General features: G+C 43.7%; 1 protein-coding gene and 1 long non-coding RNA gene across 6 annotated transcripts in view; one reads left to right on the top strand and one right to left on the bottom strand.

Annotated features, from left to right (window-relative positions):
* Positions 1-14951, bottom strand: part of LOC132391741 (netrin receptor UNC5D-like) — a 775452-nt gene that overhangs the window by 86293 nt on the left and 674208 nt on the right. The gene's annotated exons all lie outside the window — the stretch shown is intronic.
* The window catches only part of LOC132391759 (uncharacterized), a 114127-nt gene that overhangs the window by 76560 nt on the left and 22616 nt on the right, over positions 1-14951 (top strand). The window contains exon 2 of one of the 2 annotated variants that reach the window (XR_009511342.1): positions 8623-8732. The exons of the other annotated variant lie outside the window; for it this stretch is intronic. This is a non-coding gene — a long non-coding RNA (uncharacterized LOC132391759). The remainder of the gene's footprint in view (positions 1-8622; positions 8733-14951) is intronic. 2 annotated transcript variants of the gene reach the window in all.

Consider the following 14951-nt stretch of genomic DNA (forward strand, 5'->3'; position numbering starts at 1 on the left):
TCTCTCTGAGGCTGTGAGGCAGTGGCTCTACTTTGAGCCACTGAGTTGCCTTGTTATACCTGAAATCCTGCCTCTGCTCTGCTCCTCACCCCAATCCCTTTCACAACTCTGGCCCTGATTGCTCTACCTATCAATTGTGCCCAGGTACCCTTCCAGTGCTGAAGTTCCTTTGCCTCAAACTATGACCTCTTTCCTCCCAATGCTCACGTGATTTCCCTTGCGCTCCCCCTAACAATTTTAATTGTGCAAGACGTCCGCTGGGTTGTGGTGAACCATCATCTAAAAAGGCTATTTCAATTTCTATTCATAATGACTAAACAACATAAGACTCAATTGCACTGATGAAAAATTAACAAAAATTAGCATCAGAAATTATCCTGCGCTCGCACATTTTCTTCCAATTGAGCTGTGTTGGTTTGTCTGTGCCACACATTGAAGGATTATCACTAGTTATTTTGAACTTTCAAGAATGCATTGATTAAATTCTCCAGGGACATATAATGAAGCACTTATTTCTGATGATGTCTCGGATTCAAGGGTTTGGCCTGGAGCACGACCATCTGTCTGCAAAGCTGAACACATCATACCGTGCTCAATGCCCAGGAGAGATCATTACTCACAGCAAGACAGGGGGATGTTCTTGCAATGCAAAGCGGGCAAGTTTGCTCTGAATCAGAGATGAAAATGTGTTCTCTGTAAGCCTAACTATCGTCCCATGAGCTGTGATACAAATGAGCTCTTTCTATCTTTAGCTACCAGTGTTGCCTTGGAACAAAGAAGCATTTGATAGGGCCACTGCTACATGAACCTGAAACCTTCAGCCATAGCTCTGAACCTCTTTCGTTCTGGCTTTGCAGGTCAACCGCTTTACAAAGTCATCCAATTATAGGACTTACAAGATATAAGAACAGAATTGGGTCATTTGGTCCACAAATCTGCTCTGCATTTGATCATAGCTGATTTATTTTCCCTTTCAACCTTATTCTCTTGTCTTCTCATAACATTTTGATTCTCATAACAATGTCCCCATAACATTTTGATGCCCTCACTAACCAAGAATCTATCAACCTCTGCTTTAAATGTACCCCCCCCCCCCCCCCACCAATGACGTGGCTTCCCCAGCCATCCGCAACAATGAATTCCACATATTCACTACTGTCTGGCTAAACAAATTTCTCATCTTTGTTCTAGAAGGACATCTTTCTATTCTGAGGCCATGTCAATTGGTCCTAGACTCTTTCAATATTGGAACCATCCTCTGCACATCCACTCCATTTACACCTTTCAATATTTGGTAGGTTTCAATGATATCCTTCCTCATTCTTCTAAACTCCAGTGAGTACAGGCCCAAAGCCATCAAGTGCTCCTTATTCAGTATGTTAACCCTTTCTTTCCTAGATCATTCACATAAACCACCTCTGGACCCTCCCTAATCACATCCTCTCTTAGATCATCATCATCATTATGTGCTGTGTAGGACTGATGTGGGTGATCATGGACTTCTCCATGGCCATGATTGTTCTTGGCAAATTCTTCTACAGAGGTGGTTTGTCATTGCTGCCTTCTGGACAGTGACTTTACAAGACATGTAACCCCCAGCTACTACCAACACTCTTCAGAGATTGTCTGCCTGGCGTCAGTGGTCACATAACCAGGGCTTGTGATGTGCACCGGCTGCTCATACAACCATCCACAACTTGCTGTCATGGCTTCACGTGACTCTGATGGGGGAGCTAAACAGATGCTACCCCTTGCCCAAGGGTGACCGGCAGGCTAGCGGGGGTAAGGAGCGCCCTACGTCTCCTTTGGTAGAGACAAATCTGCACCCTGCCACCCATTTCTTAGATATGGGGCCCAAAGCTGCTCACAATACTCCAAATGCAGTCTTATAAAGCCTCAGCCTGATAAGACAATTATCAATCTAGATTAAAGAGATTTTCAGTGCTTGAAATGGAAGCAACTGCAACACTCCATGCACACAACACATTATGGTTTACTCAATTCCAAATATATCTGGTCACACATCATGGGGGTCACACACCACAAAATTGGCCCTTTGACCTGTCCCACATTTGCTCTTTCCTAATATGCACCTTCTATACGAATCCCCTTTATATGTAGAAGGGGTAAACAGACAAGAAACTTCTGTTGCAGTTCTGGTCACCCCAGTGGAGATAGGTCATTGCAGCTTTGCAGAAGAGGCTTACCAGGATGCTGACTGGATTAGAGAGCGTGAACCATATCAAGAGGTTCAACAAACTTGGGTTGTTTTCTCTGGAGCGGCAGAGGCCCGGCAGAACTTTATAAGATTATGAGAAGCACAGATTAGGTAGATCAACAAACTTGTTTTCTCACTTTGGAAATGTCAAGAACTAGAGGGCAAGCATGTGAGCGGAAAGGGGGATGTTCTGGAGATGTGACTGCACTACATTAGTGATTCTCCAGTAATACACGGAGATACTGGAGGAACTCAGCAAGTCAGGCAGCACCTCTGAAGCCGAGTTTTGAGCCGAGTCTCTAAGCCCTGATGAACGACCTCAGGCTGAAATGTCGACTTTATTCCTCTCCCGAGATGCCACCTGACTAGATGAGTTCCTCAAGCATTTTGCGTGTGTTACTCTAGATTTCCAACATCAGTATCAATGATCCTCTGAATTCTTATGACAGAATGTTAGTGATCCCACAAGGTATTATTATAACCTGCACACAACCTTCTCTCTGAGGCAATCCCAGGTTATCCTTGTTTTTTTCACAGATTGTGGAATGTGTTAGAAATGGAAGCAGATACGACAATAGTGTTTAAGGCCCTTTTGGACAGACACAAGAATATGCGGGGAACACCAGGATAGGGATCATGTGCAGGCTGAAGAGACTTAGTTTTGTTCAGCACAAGTATAGTAGGCTGAAGGGCCTGTTCTTATGTGGTAGTCTTCAATATTCTAAGTGCTAAGATTTGATCCGAATCTTGCTGATCAAATGCTTCTTGTGAGACCACCGAAGCTGGAATGGGGAATCTTGTTTGGTTCATGATTAAGGCTTTACTTTTTTGCCAGCAACATTGTGAGGATTGTGAGGTGATTTTGCCAGACTCAGTGCATCAGAGTTTCACCATGACCATCAGCATGTTTGGTGTCACATTAACTTAAGACAATATCTACCGAGCCTTGCAGGAATCCTGCGGAAAGCATCTCAGCTCTGGACTCCACAAGGCCTTTTCGGTACATACGAGTGGTTGAATGGCCTCCTCTCCTGTCATCTAGGTGAGCACACAGTAAAGCACACAACAAGCTAGACAAACACCCCACACAGCACTACCAACACAGTATTGCTGCAGTATGCACAGTCAATGGGCAGGAGGAGGATTCCCTATCAGATTCTTTCTTCCCCCTCCTGGCTTCACCTGTTGCCTTTTCGCTTGTTCTCCCTCCCCTCACCTCACCTTTTTACTCTGGCATCTTCCCCCCTTCCTCCCCAGTCCTGTTGAACGGTCTCTGCACACACAGCAGGAACTGGTCAATACATCTTTGACAGCACAATCCGAACTGGTGAAGTGGTGCCGTTCATTCGTGACTTTGATACTGTCTGTGCGCAGTTCTCCCTGTGACTGCAATGGATGTCAGTATTCGCATCTCCTGCCAAGTCACAAGCAGGTGTGACTTGGTAGATAAACTGGCCATGATAAATTGTCCCTAGTATGGATGAGTGGTAGAACTCTTACCATACCTGAGGCCTTGTGTTCAGTTCTAGTTGATTGATTAGAGGAAGGCTTTGGAACTTCTACAGTGAGTGCAGAAGAGACTTATCAGGATGCTGCCTGGGTGAGATAGCATGCCTTCTGCGGACTGGTTGAACAAGCTAGGGCTTTTCTTTTTGGAATGAAGGAAGAATTTGATAGAGGTGTATCAGATGATTGATAGAGCCATTGATAGAAAGAACACGCAAAACGCCGGAGGAACTCAGCAGGTAAGGCAGCATCCATAGAAATGAACAGTCGATGTTTTGGCCCAAAACCCTTCGTCAGGAATCAAGAGGAAGGGGAAAGATGCCAGGATAAAAAGGTAAGAGAAGGATGACAAAGTAATAGGTAGTAGGTGAAGCCAGGTGGGTGGGAAAGGTAAAGGGCAGGAGAAGAAGAAATCCCTATCAGATCCCTGCTTAAGGGTCTCGGCCCGAAACGTTGACTGTACTTTTTTGCATAGATGCTGCCTGGCCTGCTGAGTTCCTCCAGCATATTTTTTCTGTATTTCTTGGATTTCCAGCATCTGCAGCTTTTCTCTCATTTGTGATCCTTCTTCCTGGCTTCACCAATTACCTTCAGCTAGGGCCGGGCAATAAATGTTGTCCTTGTTGATGGTGCCCACATCATAAAATTTCACCACTTCTATGAATAAGATTAATGGACTGTGAAATTATCAGAAGGAAGTCTGAGGCGAGAATGTCAGAGCAATGAATAGACATAAAGAGATTGGTGATGAAGAGTGATTATTTAAAAAAAAACAGAAATGAAACCATATATTTTACTTCTTTTATGTCTTTTTCATTTGCTTTCCATCCTGAATGTGACTCTGGAACTGTTGGAGCCGGTGATTTTGCAAGTTTGGAGATTGCTTGGGGTTTCAGTGCTCTACCATGTCCTCGTGGCAAGAAGACTGCGGGATGGGACATGAGTTCGACTCCATTTAGCTGATTAAAGCTTCTATTGTTCACCAATGAAAGCGACGAGGGAGAGTGAAACATCGAGGTGAATGTGAAAGGTGAGCGTCGGCTGCCTGCCTGTTGATTGCTGGTGGGAACGCTCTGCTATGAGGAGGGGAAACTGCCTTTTGATCGCTGGTGAGATTGTTCTGCTATGGAGAGGGAAAGCCCTGCCACTGGGCCTGGAGAATGTTACCCAGGTTTTCTGCGATTTGGATATGAAGTTGGACTATTGAATTCTTTTTCCAGTCTTATAGTTTTTTATATTCTGTGTTCTAGGTACAGAGGAGTTGTCAGGGCTAAGTTTTCTCTCTATCAATGGGAGAGTGGTGAGTGTGTGGAATGGGCTGCCAGCGATGGTGGTGGAGGTGGATACGGTATAGGGTCTTTAAAGTGTTACGCCTGTGCTCCCCCCCGCTCCTTTTTGAGAATCACAAGATTGCTATTAAGTCAGGTCAGGAGACCCAGGAAATGAGAAAAAGACATGCAGAATCCACAAAGAGTTTGGAATGTGTCCTGGCCTCCGAAAGGCGGAACCACTGATAACAGCTATTGTCTCTTGGAGACGGAATTGTGTATTGAGCGCTGTGCTATTCATCGATGCCCTCAAGGAATCAGGCAATGTGGGCTGGTTGGGGGATGGCATCCTCCCCAACCTGATTGACATCTGAGACCCCGTGAGTGGGGATAAAAGAGGGTCTGGGGAACAGCCCCCCAGACGCACCAGAAGAAACGTTTGAAATCCTGTAACAGCGTAATAGCAAAAGCCGGTGGAAAGCCACGTGCGTCCTTTTCCATTTGCCTCGGAATTGGTGGGCCTTGCCACAGGAGAACGGCTTTAGCTAACAACAAAGGGGAAATCAGCCCCCAACGATTCTCGAAGGATTGACATCATAAAAGGGATGGGCAAGTTAAACCTCCGTCTTTCTCTCCAACCAAAAGCTGCAGCTTGAATGAACTTGAGTGACTTTTATATTTCCATCAGACAATACATTATCCCCTAGACAACGATAGAGCTATTTCTTATTGATTATTATTATACCCGCGCTTTTAGATTTAGTATTGACGACGTATATTATCTGTATGTTTGCATTGATGTTATTTTTGTGTATTTTTATCAATAAATAAAGTTAAAAATAGTACCATCAGACTTCAACGGACCTCTCTATCTTTGCTGGTGAGTGACCCAGTTACGGGGTACGTAACAAAAGAGAATCCCAAATAGGCACATGGAACATAGAAAAATAGAGGGCTATGGATAACTCTAGGTAAATGTAATGACGTGTTCGGCACAGCTTTGTGGGCCAAAAGGCCTGTATTGTGTTGTATGTTTTCTATGTTTTTTGCCCGATCCTTCTCGTTTATTTGTGTAAGAGGAGGATTTGGGAGTCAATGTGCCTGTTGCATTTTTGTTTATGGTTTGTGTGTGGAGGAAAGATTTGGGGGTTGATGATCGTGCTGCCATTCTTTTCTCTCTCGGTTTTGTGGTTATCTAGAGAAGAAGAGCTTCAGGGTTGTATACTTCGATAATAAATGATGATTTGAAGCTTTGAAAGGTGAAAGTCCTGATGAAGGGTCTTGGCCCAAAACGTCAGATGCTTATTCCCCTCTATAGATGCTGTCTGACTTTTTGAATTCCTCCAGAATTTTGTGTGCGTTACCCTGGATTTCAAGTAACTGCAGAATCTCTAGTGTTCACAAAGGAGAAAAGAATACCGAATAAAATACACAATCTAAAGGAATGAGTCTCCTTATTTAGTATTAATTGCTCAATGTGGAAGAGAAATTTACTGGCAGTTAATTAGCACATTTCAAAGGGATATTTAAGGTATTAATTATCAAACAGTATTTTGTTGTGAATTTTCTGGGTCAATAAAATAGCTTCATGTAAAGCATGGGCAGGTGGAAGAGAAGATGCTGTTTATACTATAGCAGAGAAGTGGTGCAAATTATTCTGATAACTACTGCCACAAATTGATGGATGGCATGTTTTGTCTTCGACAAAATCTTGCACCTTATGTTGGACAACTTAAAGTTGGCATGGAGAGCAAAGATTAAGGAAAAACTGAAAATAGTTTGGTGAAGGAGAATGTATCCCAAGTGAGTGACTGTCAAGCAGCCCATGCAGAAACATAGGAAACTTAAGCCAACTATTTTATCTAACTTCTGCACATTACAAGTACCTCTGCAAGGTGTTATTATTCTTGCTTGTTGTCAGGTTGGCATCTGCTAATTCCTTCATTTTGTCATTTCACCAGCAATGTCATTAGTTAACACTATTAAAGATTAACTTTAATTGTCACATGTACCTCGAAACATCCAGTGAAATGTGCTGTTTGCATTAACAACCAACACAGTCCAAGGCTGCACTGGGGATTCCCATAAGTGTCGCCATGCTTCCAGTGCGAGTGGACAGATGTAATTAGTAAATCAAGAGTTGTCTTTCTAAAGTATATGTTCCATCCCTGTCAGACCTTGAAAAATCCCATAGAGGGGCCCAGGAGTGTTGTCCAAGGGTCTGATGGCAGATGGAATGATTCCTGCAGTGTGGAAAAATGGAACATACTGGAGATTCATCTCTCTTGTGGTCTCAGCAGAAGCCAGGGACGTTCCATAATTTATGGAGCTGAGAGCCGGGTGTACTTTCTACCTGGCACTTCAGCTTTATACTAGCCATGGCTGGCTCATTTGTTACGGTTACGTTCACGAGGTGGATCAGTGGTTAATAGGACAATAGGGGTGGCACGGTAGTGTGGTGGTTCTTGCAATGCCTGAGAGCACCAGAGATCTGCAATCACGGTTCAGTTCCTGTACCGTCAGGATCTGTAAGGAGTTCGTCCCTTTTCCCTGTGTCTGTGTGGGTTTCCTCTGGGTGTTCAGGTTTCCTCCCACATTCCAAAGATGTATGGGCTAGGGTTAGGTTTAAATAAATTGTGGGCACATTATGCTGGTGCGGGAGGATGTGACACTAACAAGGCTGTCTGCAGCACAATCTTTGATGCAAACGATACATTTCACTGTACGTTTTGATGTTTTGATGTACGTGGCAAATGAAGCCAACCTTACCTTTTTCGTTGATAAATGAAAGCAATGTTTCGCTTTTATAAAAAATGTAAGTACATGCTTATTTAATTATTTATTCAATTATTTATATGAGTTGCCTCCTGATCTTCGGAGACTTGTAGAAACGGGAGAGAAGGTCTTTAGCATTGCCAGCTGTCACAGGGACGTCAAGGCAGCCTGTGGGCGTGATCACCTGTGGGCAAAGCACCAATCACAGACTGCTCTGCCCTGTGGTGTGAGTGACACAGGGATGCCAGCAGCACATTGTTCAGCAGGATGTACCATATGTTAATAATCCACCTCAGTTTCCTCTTCACAAGGCTTAGCCGTCAGCCAATCTTATCCACTCCTGGTGATCGCAAGGAATGGCTGAGCTTGGACCACACTTAGAATACTGTGTTCATTTCTGGTCACTTTGTTATAGGAATGACCTGGACAATTTAGAGAGGATGCAGAGGAGATGGACTTGAGGGAATGTCTTATGCAGTTAGGTTGAGCGAGCTAGGGCTTTTCTCTTTGGAGCAAATGAGGATGAGTGGTAATTTGATAGAGGTAAAGAAGTTGATAAGAGGCATATATAGAGTGGATAGCCCGAGACTTCCTCACAGGGTAGAAATGGGTAATACACCCAGGCCAGTATAGGGGTGATGTCAGACGTATGTTACACAGACAGTGGTGTATACATGCCAGGTGTGGTGGTAGAGGTAGATACATTAGGGGCATTTAGATTGGCACATGGATAATAGAAAATCAGAGGGTTATGTAGGAGGGAAGCGTTAGATTGATTTCAGAGTAGGTTAAAAGATTGGCACAATATTGTGGGCTGAAGGACATGTACTGTACTGTAATGTTCTATGTTTACAGGATGCAGGGAAGGCAATGGAACCAGACAGCATCTCAGGGAGTGTTGTGAAGTTCTGCATGCTGGAGGGACACTTTCACACAAGCACCTACTGGAAATAGAGGCTGCCTGGGTATGTCCTGTTCATAAAGTGACCATAAGACTTAGGAGCAGAATTAGCCAATTCGACCCATTACATCTCCACCATTCTATCATGGCTGATATATTAATCCACCATCGCCGTTCTATTCTGGCTGCTTGCATGTGATCATGCGGTGTTCCTACCATGTCCAAAAGATAGGTTGGTAGGCTAGTTGGCTTCTGTAAATTAATTTTAGTGTTTGTTCAGTGGTAGATTAGTTGATGGGGAAGTTGGGAAAACAGAATAGTGTCAGGTCACGCTCTCTTTTCACTGCTATCATCAGGAAGAAGGTACAGGAGCCTCAGGATGCACACCACCAGGTACAGGGGCAGATATTACTCCTCATAAATCAGGTTTTTGAATCAAAGGGGATAACTGCATTTGCCCCATCGACAAAATGTTTCCACAACCTATGGACTCACTTTGAAGGACTCTTCATCTCAGCTTCTTGACATTTATTGCTTATTTATTTATTATGATTACTTCTTACTTTTTGTAATTGTTGTTTTGTAATTTTGTTCCTTGTCTTTTTCCACACTGGTTGAATGTCCAGTTGGTGTGGTCTTTCATTAATTCTATTACAGTTATCATTCTATTATGAATTTATTGAGTATGCCCACAAGAAAATTAATCTCAGGGTCTCACATGGTGAGATATATATACTTTGATAATATATTGACTTTTAACTTTAAATGAGAGCTTGTGGACTCAGTGGGCTAAAGATTTTGTTTTTACGTGTGTGACTCTTTGATCCGGAAGCCAAAATAAATCCTGTGAAATAAATTTCACAGATTCTGTTGGACATAAATTTTCTAACTGATAGCCTTTCATCGGGACTGGGATATGCCAGAAATGGAACAAGTTTAAAGTTGAGGAGTAAGTGGGGAGAGGCGGAGAGAGTAAGTGGAGGGGGGGGGGGGGGTGAAGGTGTTTCCAGAGGAGATGTGAACAGAAGGAAATGATTTGTAATCTGTAATATCAAAAAAGAGGCAAAAATCAGAATGCCAGAAGTATGAGCTACTGTAGTAAGGAAGGCAAATGCAATGCTTGTTGTATTCATTTCAAATGGATGAGAATATAAAAGCAAGGCTGTAATGTTGAAGCTAGCCCCAGAAGGCACAGGCTCAGAATAAAAGGACGTCCCTTTAGAACAGAGAAGAGGGAGGAATTTCTTTAGCCAGAGGGTGGTGAATCTGTGGAATTCATTGCCACAGACAGCAGCAGAGGCCAAGTCATCGGGCATATTTAAATCAGAGATGAGTAATTTCTTGATTGGTGAGGACATCAAAGGTTATAGAAAGGAGGCAGGTGAATGGGGTTGAGAGGGAAAAAAAATCACCTATGATTGAACGGCAAAGCAGATTGATCGGCCTAATGGCCTAATTCTGCTCCTGTCTTATGGCTACTGTGTGAAAATGATGAATTTAATATTAGTTTTATTGCCTGTGCCTAATTGTTCTCAAGAAGATGATAACAAAGGCAGCGGACAGGGCTCTAACGGTGTGGAGGAAGGGAAGGATCTTTGGATTCATGTCCATCGATCTCTCAAAGATGCCATGCAAGTTGATAGAGTGCTTAAGAAGGTGATTGGTGTGTTGGCCTTCATTAGTCAAGGGATTGAGTTCAAGACCTGTGAGTTAACGTTTTAACCTTATAATATCCGGGTTAAACCACAGAACATTGTGCTCGGTTCTGGTCGACTCACTGTAGGGAGGTAACGAAAGCTTCCGAGAGGATGCAAAGCAGACTTACCAGGATGCTGACTGGAGTAGATCACATATCTTATGAGGAAAGGTTCAGTGAGGTAGGGCTTTTCTCTTTGGAACATAGGGGGATGCGAAATGACTTGATATAATTGCCTAAGATTATGACCAGCACAGACAGAGTGGACAGCCAATAACTTTTTTGCAGGATGGCAATGACCAATACCAGGCAACACTTTTTTAAGGTGAGTGGAGGGAAGTTTAGGGGAGATATCAGAGGTAGATTTGATATACGAGTGGCTGTCGGAACACACTGCCACTGGTGGTGGTAGAGACTGATACAAAAGAGACATTTTAAGAGACTCTGAGGTAGACAGATGCACATAAGAAAATGGAGAGTATGGGCGATGTATGGAGGAAGGATTAGATTAATAGTAGAGTGGGTTTATATATTTTGATACTTCATTGTGTGCCAAAGTGCCCACACTGTGCTGTACTGCTGTACAGTACTGTGTATTATTCTTAGGGACATATACGAGGGGTGATTGATAAGTTTGTGGCCTAATTTGAATTCGATGTGTTATACAGCTCTCGTTACATGCACATGCAGTTCAACTCTGAGTGATTATGCAGGAAGTTTGAAGTTAGTAACTCATCAGTTAATAACTGATCCAGTGGGGGGGGGTGATTGATAAGTTTGTGGCCTAAGGTAGAAGGAGATGAGTTATTAACTTCAGACTTTCTGCAAGAGCACCCAAAGTGTTGAACTGCATGTGCATGTAACGAGTGCTGTATAACTCATCCCCTTCTACCTAAGGCCATGAACTTATCAATCACCCCTGCTGTGGACACTTTCTGGTGGTCCAAGATCCGTATGCTCTACGGCCGCTGGACTAAGTGTGTAAATGTAGGAGGGGACTATGTTGAAAAATAAATGTGCTAGGTTTTGTAAAATTGACTCCTTCTACCTTAGGCCACAAACTTATCAATCATCTCTCATTTATAGCTAGGGGGCTTAGCACTTTTGCACAGTACTGTATACATCAGCATGGAGCAGAGAGTGAGTTTGTAAATCTGACAGGAGCGAAGATTGTTGGGGATGGTGAGGCTGTTGCGTCATGGTGGCAGAGAAGGAGTGTCAGGGGTGGCATGCCGCAGGTGTAGACACACCCAGCTCTGAGACACCAGGCAAGGTCATTCCATTCCAAACAACTGGTTTAGTGACCATTACTGAACTTCGCTCCAGTGCTTCCTGATCCCTCCCCAACAATGCTACCCCTCTCCCTGCCCCCTTGCCACTCTCAGTCCACAACAGCGGCCCATATCACAATCAGGTTTATCATCACTCACACATGACAACATTTTTTTTTGTGTGGCGGCTGTACAATACATAGAAACACTACTGTACTGTGCATGCGTCTTAGGCACCCTAACTATAACTAAGACATTTGCACAATACGGTATGTGTTCAATGTTCTAAGGAGTCCCCCTTGCTGTTGTTGAGGAGATGCATGGGGTGGTTTAAACCCAGCAACAATGAAGGAATGGCAATATGTTTACTGTTAAGATTGTGAATAGTAGGATGTTTTGAGTCAACGGACCAAGAAAATGCGGAAAACAGGGAGAATACTGCAGTCTTCATTTCACATACCAGGGTAACATAATGGTTCAAAAAAAGCTGGGAATCATTACTGTAAGATAGGCCAACATGACAAAACCCTCTGCCTGCATCTATTTTTGTTCTGCCACAGTTTGCAGATTTTAGTCAGTTTGGCTGTTGCAGAATTAGAAGGATTAAAAAACATTGATGTGAATTCAATACAGATCAAGACAGGAGAAATTGCCCTGGTAAACAAGGAAAGGTCAGGGAGATTAAACAAATATTTTGAGTTTGTATTCATGGACAAGGATACAGAAAGCATCTCAGAAATAGGCAGAATGTCATTATTGAATTGAATTGAAATGACTTTATTGCTTACATCCTTCATACACGAGGAGTAAACATCTTCACGTTATGTCTCTGTCTAAATGTGCAACATACAATTAATTATAATAAATAATTTATTTTATAAGTAATTTATAATAAATATTATGTACAACAGGATAGTTAATATAATATAGAAATACAGTTGCGTCAGCATGAATTAAATAGTCTGATGGCCTGGTGGAAGAAGCTGTCCTGGAGCCTGTTGGTCCTGGCTTTTATGCTGTGGTACTGTTTCCTGGAGCTGGAACAGTTTGTGGTTGGGGTGACTCGGGCCCCCAATGATCCTTCGGGCCCTTTTTACACACCTGTCTTTGTAAATGTCCTGAATAGTGGGAAGTTCACATCTACAGATGCACTGGGCTGTCCGCACCACTCTCTGCAGAGTCCTGCGATTGAGGGAAGTACAGTTCCCATGCCAGGCATTTGATGCAGCCAGTCAGGATGTTCTCAATTGCCCCTATAGAAAGTTCTTAGGATTTGGGGGCCCAGACCAAACTTCAACCGTCTGAGGTGAAAGAGGCGCTGTTGTGCCCTTTTCACCACACAGCGGGTGTGTACAGACCATGTAAGATAATTAGGGAAAAAAGGTCATGGAAAAATTAAAGGAACAGAAGGCTAGCAAGTCCACAGGATATGGTGATCAACATCCTTGAACTTGACACCTGGGATTGTGGAGTTGCCCTGATGCGGAGGAATTAAGCTGACTGACTGAGCCAGTGCGCTCATGAGGAGAGAAGGGAGCCACGATAAGATCGTAAGACACAGGAGCACAACTTGCCTATTTGGCCCCTTGAGTCTGCTGCCCCATTTCAACATGGCTAATTCATTACCCATCTCAACCCCGCTCTCCTGACTTCTCCTTGTAACCTTTGACGCTCTTCCTAATCACGAAGCTATCAACCTCCATTTTAAATATACCTAATGATATGGCCTCCACAGCCATCTATGGCAATGAATTCCACAGATTCACCACCCTCTGGCTAAAGGAATTCCTCTTCATCTCTGTTCTAAAGGGACATGCTTGCATTCTGAGGCTGTGCTCTCTGGTCCTAGACTCTCCCACTGTAAGAAACATCCTCTCCACAAGCACTTTATCTAGGCCGCGGGGTCCCAACCTTTTCTATGCCCTGGGCCAATACCCAGGAGTCTGTGGACTCCAGGCTGGGAACGTCTGATCTAGGCCTTTCAATATTTGATAGGTTTCAAAGAGATCCCCCCCCCCCCCCACCTTCATTTTTCTAAACTCCAGAGAGTACAGGGAGGACATGAAAACTCTACACAGATGGCACCAGAGGTTAGAATTGAACCTGGGTCACTGGATCTGTGAGGTGCCACCTCTAGTAGTGGTGGTAATTGGTATTTGGCTTTCTGATGTAACACGTACAAAGAAATAGTGAAAAAATTACTTTAGAAATAATCCAGTCATATCATTCCAAGTATCATGTGCTGGCAATAGTGCTGTTAGATGTGGATACATTTGATACATTTAAGAGACTCTTAAGTTGGCAATAGATGAAAGAAAAAGGAGGGCTATGTGGGAGAGAAGGGTTAGATTTATCTCAGAGTAGGTTATCTTAGAGTACCACTGTGTGGAGCTGATCTATGTCCTATGTTCTATCAGTACAATTTGTTTGCTCGTTATGTGCCATATTGTATGATGTACGCAATCATGGTTTTTCCATCACCATGATTGATCTCGGCAAATTTTTCTCCAGACGTGGTTTGTCATTGCCTTTTTCTGGGCAGTGTCTTTACAAGACAGGCGACCCCAGCCATTATCGGTGCTTTTCAGAGATGTTCTGCCTAGCAGCAGTGGTCGCATAACCTGAACTTGTGATCTGCATTGGCTGCTCATATGACCATCCACCACCTGCTCCCTTGGCTTCACGTGACCCTGATCGGAGGCGGGGGGGGGGGGGGGCGCGCTGCTACACCTTGCCCAAGGGTGACCTGCAGGCTAGCGGAGGGAAGGAGCACCTTACACCTCCTTTGGTAGAGACACATCTCCAGCCTGTCACCTGACAAATAAAAAGAGGTAGTTAAAAGATGAAGCAGAATATCATGTTGCAGTGTTACAGGGAAAGTGCAGGTAGACTCATACTTATTTATTATTTATTGGAATACAGTGCAGAATAGAGCCTTCTGGCTCTTTCAGCAACGCCGTCCCAACTTTACCCTAGCCTAATCACAGGACAATTTACAATGACCAATTAACCCACCAATTAGTACCTCTTTGGACTTTGCAAGGAAACTGGAGCTCCCGGAGAAAACCCACAGGGTCACCGGGAGAACGTAAAAACTCCTTATAGACAGCGGTGGGAATCAAACCTGTACAGTCCCTGTACTCTAAAGCCTTGCGCTAACCACTACGCTACCGTGCCGCCCATGAAGTGCGAGGGCCAGTTAGAGGTAAACTGAGAGATCAGGAGTTCATCTTTATCATACAAAAAGTCTGTTTAAGAGTCTTCTCCAGTGAGAAAGAGCCATTACAGTCTGATGGTACTTGGCTTATGAGGGTAG

The sequence above is a fragment of the Hypanus sabinus genome, chromosome 1, assembly GCF_030144855.1.
Source record: "Hypanus sabinus isolate sHypSab1 chromosome 1, sHypSab1.hap1, whole genome shotgun sequence".
NCBI classification, from domain to species: domain Eukaryota; kingdom Metazoa; phylum Chordata; class Chondrichthyes; order Myliobatiformes; family Dasyatidae; genus Hypanus; species Hypanus sabinus.